The sequence below is a fragment of the Anguilla rostrata genome, chromosome 15 (genome assembly GCF_018555375.3).
Source record: "Anguilla rostrata isolate EN2019 chromosome 15, ASM1855537v3, whole genome shotgun sequence".
NCBI lineage: Eukaryota > Metazoa > Chordata > Actinopteri > Anguilliformes > Anguillidae > Anguilla > Anguilla rostrata.
Window position 1 is genome coordinate 26052192 of NC_057947.1, and position 17222 is coordinate 26069413.

The 17222-nt window shown below is 43.7% G+C and overlaps 1 long non-coding RNA gene across 1 annotated transcript; it reads left to right on the forward strand.

The window, feature by feature from the left end:
- Window positions 1-165: 165 nt before the first annotated feature.
- LOC135241267 (uncharacterized) lies at window positions 166-16471 on the forward strand. The gene is made up of 3 exons (XR_010325962.1): window positions 166-762; window positions 891-1000; window positions 14502-16471. It is a non-coding gene; the product is annotated as an uncharacterized LOC135241267 (long non-coding RNA).
- The last annotated feature ends 751 nt before the right edge of the window (window positions 16472-17222 follow it).

The following is a 17222-nucleotide window of genomic DNA, read 5'->3' on the forward strand; positions in this document are numbered from 1 at the left end:
TTGGTGGAGTTCACAATCCCTTTTTATAGTCTCTCACAGGAACTACATTGGGTGATCTTGAACGTTGATACTACGCATAATTGCATGTTTCAATTATAAAACAAAGTTTATAGGTATTTTAGAACATGTGTTTTCCTTTGTATTTGTGTTTTTAATCAGACGGCTATTCGCCAAAAATGATCATAATCAATCACTTTGACGCTGCTAACGTTACTTTTTAAGTTCCCCGGTACTCACCTGTTAACTCCTCCCCCTTTTTAAAGTAGACGACGTTTCCAAACTCAAGTAGTACATTCAAACTTGCTTGAATTTTTCTAAACTATCATACTTGCGTAGAAGACATGCTACTTATTCTTTGTATTTCTGAAAGCGTTATCTATTGACTTAATATTGGTAGAACTCTCAGCGTGCTTCAGAATTTAAATACTGGAGTAGGCAGTCAACCGCGGTTACGTTGGTGATCTTTGGCCACCATTTCATGTGTAGCTAAAACTCGCTAGATCAAAAGCTAACATCTCTGTCCTGTTTGAGCCGGCTAGTGATCTACGGGTTACTGTGCATTTAATTAACGAAGTTATCGCTTCTCCGAGACGTAGTTATAACCATTACCTAAGGTTTGCTGCGAATTCTGGTGCAAATTCCGGTCGTTTATACAAATCACAAACTAGTAAAATTGCTTGGTAAGTGGCTGCAGATAAATCATTTTTTAAGTGCTGAAAATTAATGACCCACCTGCAACTCTACAACTGTAGGCTACAACGAGTGAGTTTGCTGATTGTTTTATTTTTTTAAATTAATCAATAAACATACTTCAGCCTAGTATTGAATTGACTAGGATTTAAAAATGTGATATTTTTTCTGATGCATTGTCCTCTTGCATTGGAATATAGTGCTCGTTGCACACTGGTGCAATATTCCTTCAAAGGAGGAAGAAACAGACTGAGGGCCTGAAGCTCACAGCTACAGAGAGTGGCGTAGCCAGGTGGCAATAGGACTGCAGGTACTATAAACCAGAAAGCCTCTTCATTAACCACTGTGTTTGTAACAAATCGTTGCTATGTATGTTTTTGTTTACTTCCAAAAAGAAACCTGCTTAGTTGACACAATACATTTTACAATGTAAAGCTGTTATCAATACAAGTTTATATGTAAAACTATGAAACACTAGTATTGGTCCATTGCAAGACTACAATTGAACCAGGGTAGAATTGCCCACACAAATCCAAAAACTAAATTCAAGCAAGATAAAGAACACAAAAACCTCCTCTTGTGTAAAAAAGTGTGGTCTTATTGTACTGCAACCTAATGTATACCAAAGCATTCATAATGTAAACATAAGCCAGTATAAATCGGCAACATGATGCATTTTTAGAATATGTAATCATAAGTTGTGAATGAAACCAAGGGGTGCCATTTTTCCTTTGGGCTACTGCCCAACACATTGTTGGTGAACTAATGATGCAAAGACACACAGCTGTCCAAGAAACAGATGAGCACCCGATTGTCCAATTACTTATGCTCCCCTAATATTTTGGGAATAAGTATAAAGGCTGTTCCTACACAGATCTCCTGATATGGATGTAAATGCCATAAAATTAAAGCTGAGTGTCTGCACTTTATCTTCATATTTGTTGTTTTATCCAATGTGCTGGAGTACAGAGTCAAAATTACAAAAAAAAGTGTCACTGTCCCAATACCTTTGCATTTGACTGTATGGGTGTATATAAGCTATGTGAACACACACACACATATTTATTGATCAACTCCAAGTGGCCCTGTCATGAGGCTGTACTCCTGTAAAATGCTGTGGTAAGATTTCTGGTAAACTAATGCCCTCTTGTGTTTATTTTTTTAAGTCTCCTTCAGGTCCTGAAACATTTTCTCACTGTCAGAACATTCATTCAACACACAACATGTACTTTTTCATAAGAAATGTATTTCATAAACATACGTCATGTTTAGGTTTTGGCCGAGACCCATTATTCTTGTTTTCTAGCCAAGTATTCAAATGATATTCCATTTGCTTTATTGTGTACTGTATGTGCTTTGCATTTTTTTTATTATTGGTGCTCTAGACATTTTACCACAGAATACAGATCTTTGAACAAGACTCAAAGTGCTCTATGTTTCTTTTGACTGAAACTGTGTGCTGTTATTATAGGCTACCTGTATAGAGCTATGAGGTGACTATGGTACCCTATTTGTATTGGAACATCCATACTTACGGTCATTGCTTTTGAAAAATTCAAATAATTTGTCTAAGTTCTCTGCCATTTTGTGTGTGACTGTCTGGCTGCAAGGTAGCTTAGTCCCATAACCTTGTAGAAACAAAACGCGCTACCTGCTTAGTCTTCTCCACGTGCCGACAGAGGATGCCAGGTCTTGGAGTCGGCAATTAAACTTCTTCTTGCATCGGTCTGCGGCTTTTCCAAGTGACTCAGCCGAATAGCTTTCATCTTTTAGCTACAGCTAATGCAGCAGCTGGCTTCCCTATTGTGGATTTCATTCACTAGCTGCATCCAAATTGAGCCCCTCCCCCTTCAACCGGCACATACCTGCCAGTTCTGCATGAAACCATTCAAATCTCCCATAGCAGAAGCAGAGCAGCTTCCAGAGGGAGGGTCTTGAGGTGTATTATTTTAGAGCCGTGAGCCCTCGATTACACAGTTTGACCTAGCCAGTGTTTTTCCTGGCCACAAAGTGAGAGTTGTCATAAAGTGGATAGAGTTTCATGTGGCTCAGGCGTGTATGTAGCTGGAGATGTGCACCGGTTTTATGATCAAAGTTGTAAGAATGTCCTTAAGCTTAATTCTCTACTAAACACATTGCCTTCCTGCTGACACCCTGCTGCATGTTTTGGTTACGCCCGTGCTCACTACTGTCTGTTTGGCAGTCTGTCCTCTACATTGGACAAGGTTCTTCATGTGTCAGGTGTGTGTGCTTACCACTTGGACCGTACAATGCCATGTTAGCTAATGTATCAGTTATATGGATCTAATCAAATTGTGTATGCAAATGAGTCCATGCTCTTTACTTGCTTTAAGCTGCCTATATCCATTGCATTATGGGTGTTATGCTCCACGGTGTTATCATACATTGTAGTCAGTTTGTGATGAGTTTGCTCCAGTGGTTCTCAAAGTGGAGGGCGCACAGATACAACAGAGTGGGGTGCAGTGAAGGTTGAAGGGAAAAAAAAGAAATCCATTAGAAAGCAAAAGCTTCAAAAGTTTCCTATTGCCAAAAGGTGTCCTGACTAAAATTGACTGATTTCTTCCAAGCTGCAACCATACACTAAGAACGCGCATGAGAGTGTTGCCAGTGAAATTTCCTGAGAATGTAGACCGGTAACTGTGTTGTGCCCGTCTAACTCTAACTAAATTGGCTGGGAAAGGCTGTACTGACATCCTCTTCCTCACAACGTGTAATGTAGAGTATTGCGCTTGGTTACCCAGGCCCGGGGCACACACGCAGGGCTGGCAGGGACCAACAGGAAGCTCCTCTTTTGTTCCTTTACTTTTCTCTTAAAGATGAGATAGTTTAGAGATGGTTTAGATACCATGCCCCAGGGGCAGGTGGTACTGATAAATCCATGAACTCGGCCAGAAAAAGCTCAGGAGATTGTTCCGTAGGATGGGCAGGGAGTGTACGGTTGAGTCATTTCCGTCACCGCGTTCCGCGGGGGGAGAAGTCTGCTGCGCGCTCGAGATCCGTCCAGGTGTGAACACCGCGGACTGTGATCCCTGCCCTCTCTCGAAGTGAGCTGGAGGTGTGGAAGCGCCCGGCCAGGGTGGAAGGGTTGTTGGTGTTTGCAGCCCCCTGCTCGGATTGCGTTTCGGGCCCGTGGAACCATGCTGCTCAGGAAATTTGCACTTGAAAAAGAGGCCTGGCGCCAGGGTGGAATGGTGAGCAGATGTGGTGTAAGTCTGGGAAGGGGTGGGTGGTTAGGCGGGGGGTGGGGGTGGGGGTGGTGGGGGGCGGGTGGGTGGGTTGATATCCATTGCCCAGTTACAGGGAAACAGGTGTCCTCTCCATCCTGCGAGGGGAAAAAAAAAATCTGCTAGCTAATTTTTATTGGACGCAGAGGAATTCCACTTGGATTTGAATCAGATGATGTGCACTGGCGATCACTCAGCCAGACTGTTTGTCTCTACGGTTCTCCAGTATCAGAGTAAAGCCCTTTAAGTGCGTAGAGGATAACAGTCTGAGAACAACACCATTGGTCACGTTAGCACGGGATTCTGTGTTTTTTACGCAGTAATAAGAGCCAAAATGCAGGAGGATAAACACATTGCGTTCTATAAACTCAGATATTCTGAGGTCTTTTTTTTTTTTTTTTAGATGACCCAGGTTAATAATTATTACGCCTGCTTCTTGGAGCCAGTCATCTTTTGGTGTCTTATATTTGTGTTGTTTATTGATCATAATATTTACACAGCTGTTGGTAGCATTGCGAGATTCAAAAAGAAAGCGGCTAATTTGGAAGAAAAGTCAAAAAATTTGATTTCATGCACTGGCTAGTTTGCTCAACATGAGTAAATTAAAACAAATTGCTCCTTGGTTTTTAAAATATTGTTGGCCTGTGTGGCAAAAATTTGTTTTGATCAGAATGCTTAAACATTATTTATATCTTATTTTATTCTTCTAATCCTGCTGTTTCATCCCACTTTTGTTACGTGACATAAAATTATGAACAACATACATTTATTGTGTTAGTCTTGTGAGTTGACATATTATGGAAAATATCAATATTTTATGAGTATGCTAGTGAATTAGTATAAAATGCTAATTTTTAAATGTCCTGCAATTCAAAGATGCAGCATTCCATGAGCTAGCGCAACCACTGCAACGCTCGGCAATTTACAACAATTTTCATGACGTTTTTAAAGTTAGAATTTTACCCCATTATTAAGACGATGGCACTGTTTAGACTGCCCCAAGAGGAACAGAATAGAATATAAATTCTGAAAAACCAGAAACCTCAGCATATAGTAACGGTTTGAATCCTCTCAATATACAGTAGTAGTATAGAGAGTGGGTTTTCAGCAGGGGGTCTGTAGACCCCTGGGGGTATTTGAAGGTACTGTAGCTGGTCCCTGGCCAGACTTGATATGCAATGACTATAGATTTGGTAAAATATTTAAAAAATATAGCCCCTGGATTCCTTTGAGTCTGGGTGAGTGTCTCTGGATCAGTAAAGGTTGAAAACCCTTGGTATGGGGGTTTGGTTTGGCAACTGGACCTGAGACCACAAGGTTGCAGGTATTAATTTTGGGGTGAGACAGCTGTAATTGCTTTGCAAATGGCAATGGGTGTCTGCTAAATAAATAAACATGCAATGTAGCAATAAAAACTTAGAAATGGAGACTCGTGAATGTATTTGTGTATACCTAGTGTCTATTCCTAGAGCTGTGAGCCTTGTCCGCCCTTGTTGGTGCCTGTATGTACACTATAATCTTCTTTGTGTTACGCTCATCAATTTTTATTAGAAATTTGTTTAAGGCCTGACGGGTACACTGTGTGAAAAATCATCGTTCACACCATTGAAAATGCTAGGATAATCCCTGTGAATAAATATCCAGGCAAATATTTGGGCTACACACATGCACCCAATAAATCAGCTTTATATTTCTTGTCAGATAAACTGCTACTATGACCACTGGCTTAAGAGAATGTCTGTTATTTCACAGCTAATGTGAGTGTGACTCTTGCTTCATCATACCTCTGTCGTAGCCCTTGCTACCTCTCTGCCATTGAATCTATCTATAGATCTCGCTGTGCGTGAGATGTATGTCTGGAGCGTGTCTGAATGCAGTTTCGAAAACTGGGCTGCATTCTCTCAGGCTCTTTCTTAGATTGTACAGAGGCAAGCGCATCCAATTTCAGGAAAAACTGCGCTGACCTTTCTCTCTCGAAAGCTCCAGTAATTACACATCTGACCGGCTACTTGGAAAAAAAAAAAAAGGCCGGTCTATTCTTGTAGCAATGAAACTATTAAAGAGGAGAACAGTAATCCCCAATAATGCAGACGATGAAAGCTTTCTCGCCCCCTTGTTGGTCATGCCTGTCTAGCCATGGGCCTGGGCCAGATGGTGACATGTGCTGGGCTCTGCACAGGAAGCGCTCCTCTTTTTGCTCTCTGGAATTCTGCATTGCTGCACACTCTCGGGCTGTCCTAACCCCGCCGCCTTTGGCCGCCAGTGACCACACGGCCAACTGGCCTCTTCCATGCCAAATTCTTTTTTTAAGTCTGAAATGTGCTCAGTGGAAGCATGGCTGGTAGTTTCTTACCTCTGATGGTTGTTTGCTTGGACGTGTGCCAAGTGCGTCCATCAATAACAAATGGTGGGGGTGGGGGTTGACCTTTTACATTTCCCCTATAGACACATTGGCAGGTGGTCTAGCTGAGCAACTTTTAAAGGAGCTAGTAAAGGATCAGAAAGCTGGAGGTCCAGCCGCTGGAATGCTGTTCTTTCAGTGTAAACAGCAGGTGTGAAGATGCTGTGGGGGTTGTACATGCATTTGAACTAGCCGATGTCACCTAGCACGCTAAACTAACATCTGATAACTGGAGCGAGTTGCATTTCACATGATTCTATCCCTTTTATTTGTTTCTTTTTGGAATTTCCTTGTTTCCTTGGCTGTTGATCCTGAACTTGTTCATAAGTGGTGCCAACATGTAGAGAAGGGAATTTCTGTGAGACATAAAACAGGAAAACCCAACATATCCGCAACAGTAATGATTGACTTTCCATTCAACAGTATTTTGATGTTTAGCCGTTATAGCACCACCAAGAGTCCGATCAGTGCCACATGTTTGGGCTGGAATATTGGCATTGTCCTGTATCTACATGCCAAGTTGTTAAAATTTTATTTATAATTTTTTTCCCTAAGTTTGTTGGTTTTATGAGTTTTGCTCCGAGACAGAAAGTGGAAACACAACCTGCACTCTAACAATACTATGTCTATACACCTTCTGAGCTAATCATAACAAATGTTTTACTTTTGGAACAACTGCCTGGGAATCTTCTCAATTACAGACCAAACAATGTATGAGAGAAGCTTCTGTTTCATCTGCAGTGATACTTCTGGACCACTTTTGGGCATTTTTCCTGTGCCAGTACAGGCCTCCTGTCCACCCAGATGGAATTTGGAAAATCAGACAAGATCCTGGGACTTTGTGCTTCTACTTCTCAAATTGTTCTCGCCAAGTCTCCTGGAGACAATCTGCCTTGACTTCTTCCTGCCTCTCTTAAAGCTTTTAAAGCTATTCAGTGTTTAATTAGCACTGCATATTTTACTGATACATTTTACTGGTACATTTCAGTTGTATTGGATCCAAATGAACTCATAGATTGAGTTCATTTAGATTGCCCATTTGTTTGCTGGCAAAGCTATTAGCTCAGTAGTTGTGCAGAGCTACAAACAGGAATGTTAGCAAACTTCCAAACCCCACCACAGTTTCTGTTCCTTTACCTATTCCCAAGCAATTTTTATCCTTTGAGGAGTAGGTTTTTTTTGAGTTAAAAAAAATAAAAATTCCATGCTCTTGAACACTATTGATTTCAATTACCAGTAGTGATTGTTACATCACCATTAGGATGTTCAGTTAAGAACCCTACACCTTGTCTGCATCCGGTCTCATCTGGAGGTGAGATATCACTTTGTTCTGACAGCTCACAATGGAACCTGTGGTTCGTAGAGATAAAATTGAACTATCTGCACAGGCTCAAACGCAGTAGGGGGGGGATTTACGTGATTTAACTGAGCGATGACAGACAGACATACAGGGCTCTTTTCGCTCAGTTGGGGGCCCGTTGACAGCATGGGGCCCATTTGGTTTGTAATGGGTGAAATGTGGCCGAGTCTGTCTTCGGTCCTGTGGTGGACGGGTGTTGCTGGCAGTGTACAGTGAGTTGATGATCCTAGTCAAGTCAAGTTTTCATCCACCTACTATACCCTAAAATTAGCCTATGTTTTAGGATAATTCAATCTGAAAACACTATTTATGTGCAAACAAGAGGAAAAATTGAATCAATGGTTGCTCCAGGGAAGATGACTGTGGCTGTCTTTAGACCGGTTTAAATGGATCGGTGCTTTTGGACCTGAGAATTGTTGATTGATTAAACTGGTCACATGGAAGTTCGAGTGTACGTATGCAAAATTCTTCACAGTGATAAAGAAGGCTTTCATAATGACAGTTAATGCTTCTGCAGCGACACAGGGTGGAATGTTTCCATTGATATATTTTATGATTTTATTTATTCATCGATGTGTTTGTATATGTGGGAGAAAGACGTAGTCACAGCAAGAGCTAATAGTACACACCTTGTGTTTGTCCTGGCTACTAGTATGATCTCCACAGATTGATGATTTATTCTATTTTATACTTCACCAGTTCACTATTATGCCTATCTCCCTCCCCTCATACTGTGTAGTCTAGACATTCTTATGAAAATATTTTCGCTGGACCAAGGGGACAAAAGCAAATGTGTGGACCTGTGTTAACCAGATTATTATTGTCAAAGGTCAGTGAAAAGTCAGGTAATCCTACCAGCTGAATGGAGTAATTTCCCTCTTTGGTTCTGCTATCCTTGGGCACCAAACAATGCAGCCCATTGCTTCATTACCAGCAGAACCTTTCTGTTTTCTCTCCATCATCACTCCTCCACTACTACAGTTTGACCCTCCAGCTGGCATCGGAAAGAACATCTTGTAATTCAGCAAATACCGTTTTAGCCCAGAACTGCTCTGCTACCTGCCCCCCTGCTCTAAATGACCAGCAAATTAAGAGCACATTTGCACACCCCAGTCAGCAAGGTAATGCTGTTTGGCAGTATGCATGCCAGATGGTACTTCCATGTCTGCGGCCTAATCTAGTTAGACCACTTGCATGGCTATTACTGTAATCACCTTCTGAAAATGACAATGGAAGGGCCCTCAGAGAATGCGAATAACTGCAGCCATGTACCGGCTGTTGCGCCTGTGGAAGTGCCACAGAATCTTGGTCACGGAGGAAACTGTTGTCACTCTCGTATCACTGCTGAAAATGGAACCAATGCATTTCAGTTTTACACCGTAGTATATATAAATTTGACGGCCGCTGTGGGGCTGAGCATTTCCCGCCGTTATTTGAAATGCCCAACTGTCTGCGACGGCAACTGTGTTTATGCGCAATCCCCGCTGCCTATTCAGGAGAAGGTGGCCAATACCTCGATTCTCCAAAACGCCTGGTGTCACCAGCTGCTGCTTTTTCACATCTCAGAATACAAGATAAGCTGGCATAGCGTAGAGTCGGAGGACGACCCTTCGTATGCGGTTTTAACATGCATGAACCCTCCCGTACCCTGGGCAGAAGAATCGCCTGTTGCACGTCGCTCATTGGCGCTACTGGCCACGGTTGGCGCTGTGACGGCACCGACGCCGTCAGCCTTCCTCTGTCATTACAGGATATACTGATGAGGTGACTGGTTTATGCTGTTGTGGAGAAATGCGTCCGTGTCTGTGTGTTTGTCTGTGCGTACCCTACATGTGGTGTGCACACAACACCAGGCTTTCACAGCACCAGGCAGTGCACATTTATCTAATTACACAGGAAGCTGGCCCTGTGACATTCTCAGTTTATTTATGATGTGTGGCGAGCAATAATTCTGCAGAAGAATTAAAATGGAGGAAGTTTTTTTTTATTTTTTGGAGGGGGGGGGGGGGGGGGTGTGGTGGGGATTTGTCGCACGTTCATAATTCTTCAGAAAGTTTACGATCCACTCTGCTTTGGGACGGCTGCATTTTGTCTGGAATGCCAGTCCTGGCTGTATGGAGCACAACTGGTCTCTGTGTCTGAATATGCGAGCTATAGGAAGTGTACACGTCCACCCTCTCTGCAGAGGTAGATTTAATGATGCATTTAGGGTTCTGTAAGTTCCTAGTGACAGGTCTAGGCCCCAAAACACGGCATCGCACAAGCAACCAAAAGCCCTCCTGCATATACCAGTTGTTCTGGCTGATTTGTTTCTGTAGATCTTATGGCAGTTAATTCAGCAGCTTATCCTGAGAAATGCTGCCTTGTTTCTCACAAAATAGTCGAAAAGCTAAGTTAGTGAAAATAGTCATAGTGATGTACTGCTCATGCTTTTGGCGGTTTTGTCAATTTTGAATGAGAATTCCGGAATATGATTACTGGAAACAGATGTTATTAATTGGGATGGGGAGATACCATGTGATTGTAATTACAGATACAAAATAACTTTTGATTTTATTATGGCTTGCGTTATTATCAGCCAGTGCACAGCACTTTGTCTGGTGGCCCCATGTTCTTGCCCTCATCATGCCAATGGAAGTTTTCAGTCTCCTTTTTAGCAGTATTTTCTGCCTTAATTGCTCAATGGCAGTGGTTCCCAAAGCTCTTTTTGGGTGTCCTCATCCCGATCCAGGTATTTGATGAGTTACATCTCAAGCACATGTGCTTTATTGATTGTTTCAGTACCTGTAGACAGGTTTGGAAACCAGTGTTGAATGCTTTACTTTCTTTCAGGTACTATGTGCAGAGGTGTATCACTACAACACATTTACAAATCTGCAAACCTTTATAGCATGTGTAGTGTGTTACATACTTTGCATGTGAGTGAGATATTTTGCTTCAGTGCTAATATATGCTGTTTTTCCCTACTTGTTGAACGAATTGTCAGCCTCAGTGCTATAGTCAGAAATGGAAAGTTTTTGGCCGAATTTGTGGAACATCCCGAAGACATGATATAAGGGTACCGGATTAGCAGAGTATCTTTAAACCATAATCATTTGGAAACAGACTTATTTACAAACCCCATAAGCGCCGCAGAAGACGGTGGGGCAGCTCCGCTGTACCCTATCTCATTACCATGGTGTGCATGTGTGGGGATCATCTGTTGAGTGGAAAATGCTCCTCTAAAGCTCCTCTACTCACCTTTCGCAGTGGCAACATTTAGCGCACTACCCCCCCCACCCCCCCACCCCCAACTGCCCTCCCACCCCCCAGTTCCTCACACCACCACCCCCCGACCCCTACACCCATGCGCCCTTATTTCCATATTAAGTTTTCACAACCTGTTTTTAGGAGTAAAGGGGGGGGGGAGAATAAAGTGATTTTACAGGAGTAATGCCCTTGAACAGATGGTCAAATCCGACCCGAGGATGGATGGGATGGGATGGGGTGGGGTTGGGGGTCCGGGTCAGTGGAGGGGGGGGGGGGGGGGGCGGCTGGATGTGACAAAATGCAAATCGGAATTCGCCAGCCCCTCCATTCCAGAATTGGCCGCTGAAAAAGCATGCGAGAGGCACGGTGGCATGTCCTTCACGGGCCGGGCGGGCCGGGATGACAGCTGCCATGTTTATGGGCCGGCTTCGATGACAGTGGAGAGGGGAGCGCTCGGCTCTTTTCAGACAGGAATTAGGTTTGTCATCAGATTCTAAAATCTTTGTGATTTATGACATTTCCACTCTCCTTCTCTGCCTGACCCCCCCTCCCCCAGTTCACCGCTGGTCGATGACATTTAGGGTAGCCGTCTGTTTATTTACTTCTCAGGACAAGAACGATCGATTTCCCCCCCAAAGTATTTTTTGCCAGACTTCAAAGCTCATCCTATTCTTAGATTAACAGCATGAAATCACTTGACTGTTTGGATATTGCAGTCCTCACACTTTTTTTAATACAAAGTAGTTTGGGTATTGCTACAACCTGCCATATCCACAAATGTTTTAATCTAATGTGGTAATCCAATTGTGTGATTCAAAACTGTTTAATTATCTAAAGTTTTGAGCACAAAATTATTTTCTTAAATATTAAGAAAATCATGTATATATGTGGATTTTTGACATTTTACTTTATGGAAAATTATTTTAGGATAATGTTGAGGACTTTGCAGTCACATAATAATCTTTTGCCTACCAAAAGAGACCATAAATAAGAATTATTGTTCACTTAATTTGAGGGGAAAAAAAGACTTAATTAGATTTTCTGTACAGGAAATCTGATCAGTGTTTTACTCTCTTATTCTATAGCAGTCTTCACAGTAAGTTTTGAGTCAAACTCTGTTCCTCGTTCCTGTCAGGCTGAACCCTTATATTTCCATTTCAATGACATGACCTTGGCTCTACCAGAGATTGTACTGCCTGTATTTGGTCTCTGCATTTTCCCTGACAGAATTTCTGGGGAGTTCAGTGGGATTTTGGGGCATGTCATTTTTCATTCAGCACAGGGTAAAGGTAAATATTTATCAACAGTGGGAATCACATTAAGACTGAATTTCCTTTCAGCAAAGCTACACTAAGGGTCCAAGAAGAGCTGCTTTCAGTAGCTTTCTTAATATATAGGTAATGCAAAGATTTCAACAGGCAGCAAAGGGTAAAAAAAAAATCTCACAACCTTCAAATCAGAACTACAATTAAATGAGTTTGCAGTTCCAAAGAATTTCATTTGCTCCATACTCATTTGCTCTGATCTCTGTCTATCCCACCCAAGCCATTCCATGTGACAGCCAATAAATGGAGAGATTACATATAAAGCATTCTGGTTCGCAACCTATCAGCGAGGAGATTACATACAAAACATCTCCCTTGACAACAAATTAAAGAAGATTACATGTGAAGCAGGCTTTAGTGGTGAAATATAAGTGGTGCCAGACGGAGATTTGGTTCACAGCTGTAAGGTGCAGTGAGGTTGTTTTCTGGAAGGATCCAGGCTCAATCCACCTGATGGTCACAGGACTCACAAAAGCATCAACCACGTCGTTTATCGGCAGAAGTTGAAGTATCACATTAAAAATGTGAGCATGAAGAAATCACACAAAGAAGATAATTCACAAGACTACTCATGACCCTCTGATTCATGGTCCATTGGTGTCACACAACTTCCTGTGGACTTCCGGGCCACAGACTATTGCACTAACCAGTGTGCCATACTGCTGCCCTTGCTTGCTTATTGTCTCCCCTTTTGGATCATCTCCAGGGAGTGCTCATCTGAAGAACATGCTATTCAGTCAGGGGTGTTGAGATACAGTAAATGATACGCTACCTTCCCTTTGTCCTTAGAGTGACAGCACGATTAACCGTGCGACACACTGGGACCCCTTGTCCATTTCAAATGACAACGTTATACTGAGAAATAGCGAGTGATTCTTTGAACGTTGATTGGAGAATTAATCACCTGCGTGTATCGCTTCAGCTCTCACTTCACAATAGAGTTTGCATCGTCCTAGCCAGAAGAAGCCCAGCTGTTGCTTTGCAGAAGAGGGTCAGAAACCCAATGTGCCTTTGGAGTGGGATTCTGAAATAGAGAGGAACAGATTCTGAGCCCTTCAGATGTGACGGCATGTGTGGTTTTACAGAGCAGTGCTCTTCACGGTGTCTGAATGACACCAAGCTATGCGACTTCTACCCTCTCCTTACACGGTGAATTTATGTGCGCCGCTCCAGTCAGGTGCATCATACAGGGAGCTTCATCCGCTCATTTACAACAGCGGACATTCGCACGGCAAGCCTACTGTAGCCTGCGGGCAAGTGGAGGGGAGGCCTGCTCCAAGTTCAAGTTATCTACACTGTAGTTAAGTGGGGGGGCATTTCACAAGCTGTAAATTCTTAACAAATATATAAATCAGAGCCTTAGAAAGGCTGGTAAGGGGATCTTAAGGCTTTTGCCCTTAGGGTCACGGGTGCTATTCCAGTTGCTCCAGAGCAGCCTGGTGGACAGAAGCTGTGGTCAGTCTTTTAGCCATTCTGGGTCTATATTTTCCCTTTAAAATCTCACATTCTAGATTACATGCCACTGCTGGGTGCCAATTAAGTCCTACCAAGATATTGAGAATCGACTTGCAGAATCGAAGGAACTGCAGGTTCCTGCAGTACTACCGCAGCTCTGGTTCGAACACCTGAACACCCGACTTAAACAAACATTTGCCTGTTGTCTGAAAATTCCATCGCTGAGGGTCAGTGTGTAGCTCTGTGGGAATGTATTAATTTCAGTCCCGGAGCATCCATCAGTGCCCCAGAGACCCTGGAGTCAGATTGGCTGGTTCCCAGTTAGTCGTTCTTGCGAGAACTTTGAGAACCTCATTCAGTCATTCCTGCAGGAACTTTGAGTACCGCAAAACATGTGAGTGTCACTGCAGCCGTGAAGACTTGTAGTTACGGCACTGGCCTTTGGGTCCGAGCTGTGCCCTTGGAAAAAGGTGTTTTGCTCGATGGCAGTATAAATAGGCTACAGTACGTGTGTGATGTAAATTTGTGAGCTTTATAGGTCACCGCACTGAGCTGTGGCTCGTGGTTTTCCCAGAACACCACTGACTTCCCTGTCAGTCAAGGCAGAGTGCCAGAGTGTTTTCCCTAAAATTCCCACTGTGGTACAAGCACAGAGGCGTTGCACCGCTCATCTCCAACACCCCCTCCTCCCCCCACGCCTTCACACTGATCCATCATGGGATGACAGTCAGTGTCACAAATAGCTTTGCGAACCTCTTTTCTTTTTTCAACTCCAGATTTGCCTGCCATCCCAGTCATCCATCCTGCGCACCGTCCCGCGAAAACGTGTCCACTGGCGAGGGCTACGGGAGTCATGGCCTGCACCCCACACCCCGTGCCAGGCTAATTTTGGGCCTGGGCTGTCTCCGGCTGCCCCCCTCATTAATCACCACGCAGTTGGAGGTGAAAAAAACAAACAATACCCTGAGGACGTGAGGGGCGATTTTCAAGTGGTGGGAACGAGTTTACAACTTTTCAAAAATATAACGTCCTCAGCAGGGGGTTTAGGCCCATGAATCTGCCAGTTGATAAAAGTTAACACTCAGCGGAGTATGTCAGGAGGCCCCACCTCCACCCTCTCACCATCTGCGGGGGGAGAGACATTCACACCAACAATTAGTACTTAATAAATCAGAGTCTCATTTTAGCACCTTCGATTGTTGTGCTGTGGACGCGGGGTTAGGTTTTGGGGGGATCCTGCTGCCATTTTTGTGCAGTACAACGCATGTCTTCATTGTTTGATAGATTGTAGACCACTGGTCATAATCAAAATGCGAGAACGTCTATTTCGCACCCAATTCTTTAACACGGGAAAAGGATTTTTAAAAAATGAAATGATATTAAGACAACGATGTCTGTGGCATTAGCAGGCTGTGTAATTTTCAGCTCTGTATTTGAGTTAACGGTCTCTCGCTTCAGTAAACGAGCTCCGTCCTGACACTGCGTGCCAGTCAGTGTGTGACAGAACGGGAACACCTGTGTCTTCTGGCCCTAAAGACCGTGGCGGTGTTCTGAGACAGCGGGGAGTCCGGTGAACTCCAGGGGTAAAGGTTTGTTTGTAGAAGCAGGTGTCTCGGTGTCTCAGTATCACCGCCCGTCATGCCCCGCATAGCTGCGAGGCCTGGGTGGCCCGAAAACAGGTGTTCAGGTGGAACTTTTGCTCGCAGCACTATTTGATTATTTAATCACTGGGAATAACTGTGTAAATGATACATAATGAGCGCGCGGATCTGAGGGGGGGGGGTGGGAACTACAGCGTGGAAGGATACAGTGTGTGTCTAAAGCCGGCAGGGGAGCGGAGAAACCCAACTCTCCCCCTCTAATGATCGCTTGGGATGTTCTGTTCTGCCTGGTCAAGTGGAACATTCCAGATACAGTTCCCCGTATTGTGCGTCAGCATGTGGGCTCTGGGCTTTTCTAAATGACCTAATCAATGATAAAAGTGCAGGTTATAGAGTTACCGCGCGGGCTGCAGTATTCCACCGTCGCATTTCAAATTGCTGTTACGGGCCGGGACCGTGAACGAATGCGCAGACGTAGAAACCGACCCGCTTGGAGCCCCTTATTAAATCGGACCCGCTCCTAGGATAGATTTGGAAGACGCAGCATAAATCCGGCGACCCATACGCTCTGAATGTGCAAGGCCAGTCCGGTAAGCCGATACGCTGTGGGTAAACCTGGGACATCAGCGAGGCTCTCGGGTCCTGTCACGGTGCCACGTCCGCCATCATTTATGGCCCTCGTGTCACCAGGTCGTTACATCAGTTTCAGGATTTACCAATATGATGACACGCAAGTTAGGCTTTAATTTATGCATCTAATTAACTGTACGCGATTTCACGCAGTTAATCCCGTGTTTCAAGGCATTTTTAAGATCTGCGTGGATCTACAGGATCAAAACCTGGCTGTGTCTTATACTGGTGTGTGGTTTTGTTTGTATTTGGCTGAGTGGGAGTGAAATCGCCTTGTTTTGCAGGTGAGAGGAAATCCTGTGTTTAGAAAAATTACGGAGACAGTGATTCATTTGTGACAAAATCGGTACAATGATGTGGGGTGTTGCAAAAGGGAGCTGCATGTTTCAAAAATGAACAGTGAGGAGAATGGAATTGTGCCAGGGCTGTTTATATCTCTTAATATGTCTCCTCGTCTTTGTTCTGTATTACGATGTCTGCTCTAATATTCTTTTCATTATGTTTATTAAAAGATAATATGGGAAGGAGGGTACGTGCTTGTCCAAGCAGGGGGTTTAGCCTGAGAGGTATTATTTGAGGGGCCCCATGTTATCCTGGCTAACTCTTAGCATTCTCGCAATGTAGCTGCAGCATTGCAGCTGGGGCTGTGCTGTGCTCTGCCTGGCTCAGGCACCTGGCCATGCTATCGTGTTTCCAAAGCTGGCACTGGGGCACATATTCAGATATCCAGTAAAATGTGCTTTAATCCCCGACAGAAGATATATTGAGGCCTCACTCATCTCCTACTCTGCCCTTTCCCATAATCCCCTGCTCTGACCTCTCCCATGTCCAGGCACAGGCGCATATGAGCAGGTGGAAGCACCTCACTCTTCCCCTAAAAGATCATTTGAATTCTTACATTCAGGACTGTTGGTTTTTTGGGGTACGTTCAGTTGAAATGGAATTTAATTTGGATGAATTAGTTAACTTTATGAGGTTAACCACCTCCACCAGTAGAATATTTTGAAGTAATGTTAGTCATTATTTAATGGTGGAATAACAGACTGTAGTGATAATGCTGAACACAGTGAGATTAGGCTGCATTGTGTTTGACACCCCTGGTGTAAGTTATCATGGTAAAACAAGAACAATTTTTGTAAACAAATAACAAATGCTGGAGCTTCAAAAGCTGAAGGTCTGCTCTTTTAGCCCAAATACTCTGAAAGACCAGGGCATACCGATCTAAGTTTAGGAAGGTAGTGGAAGACCTCTTTGTCTTCAGTCGCC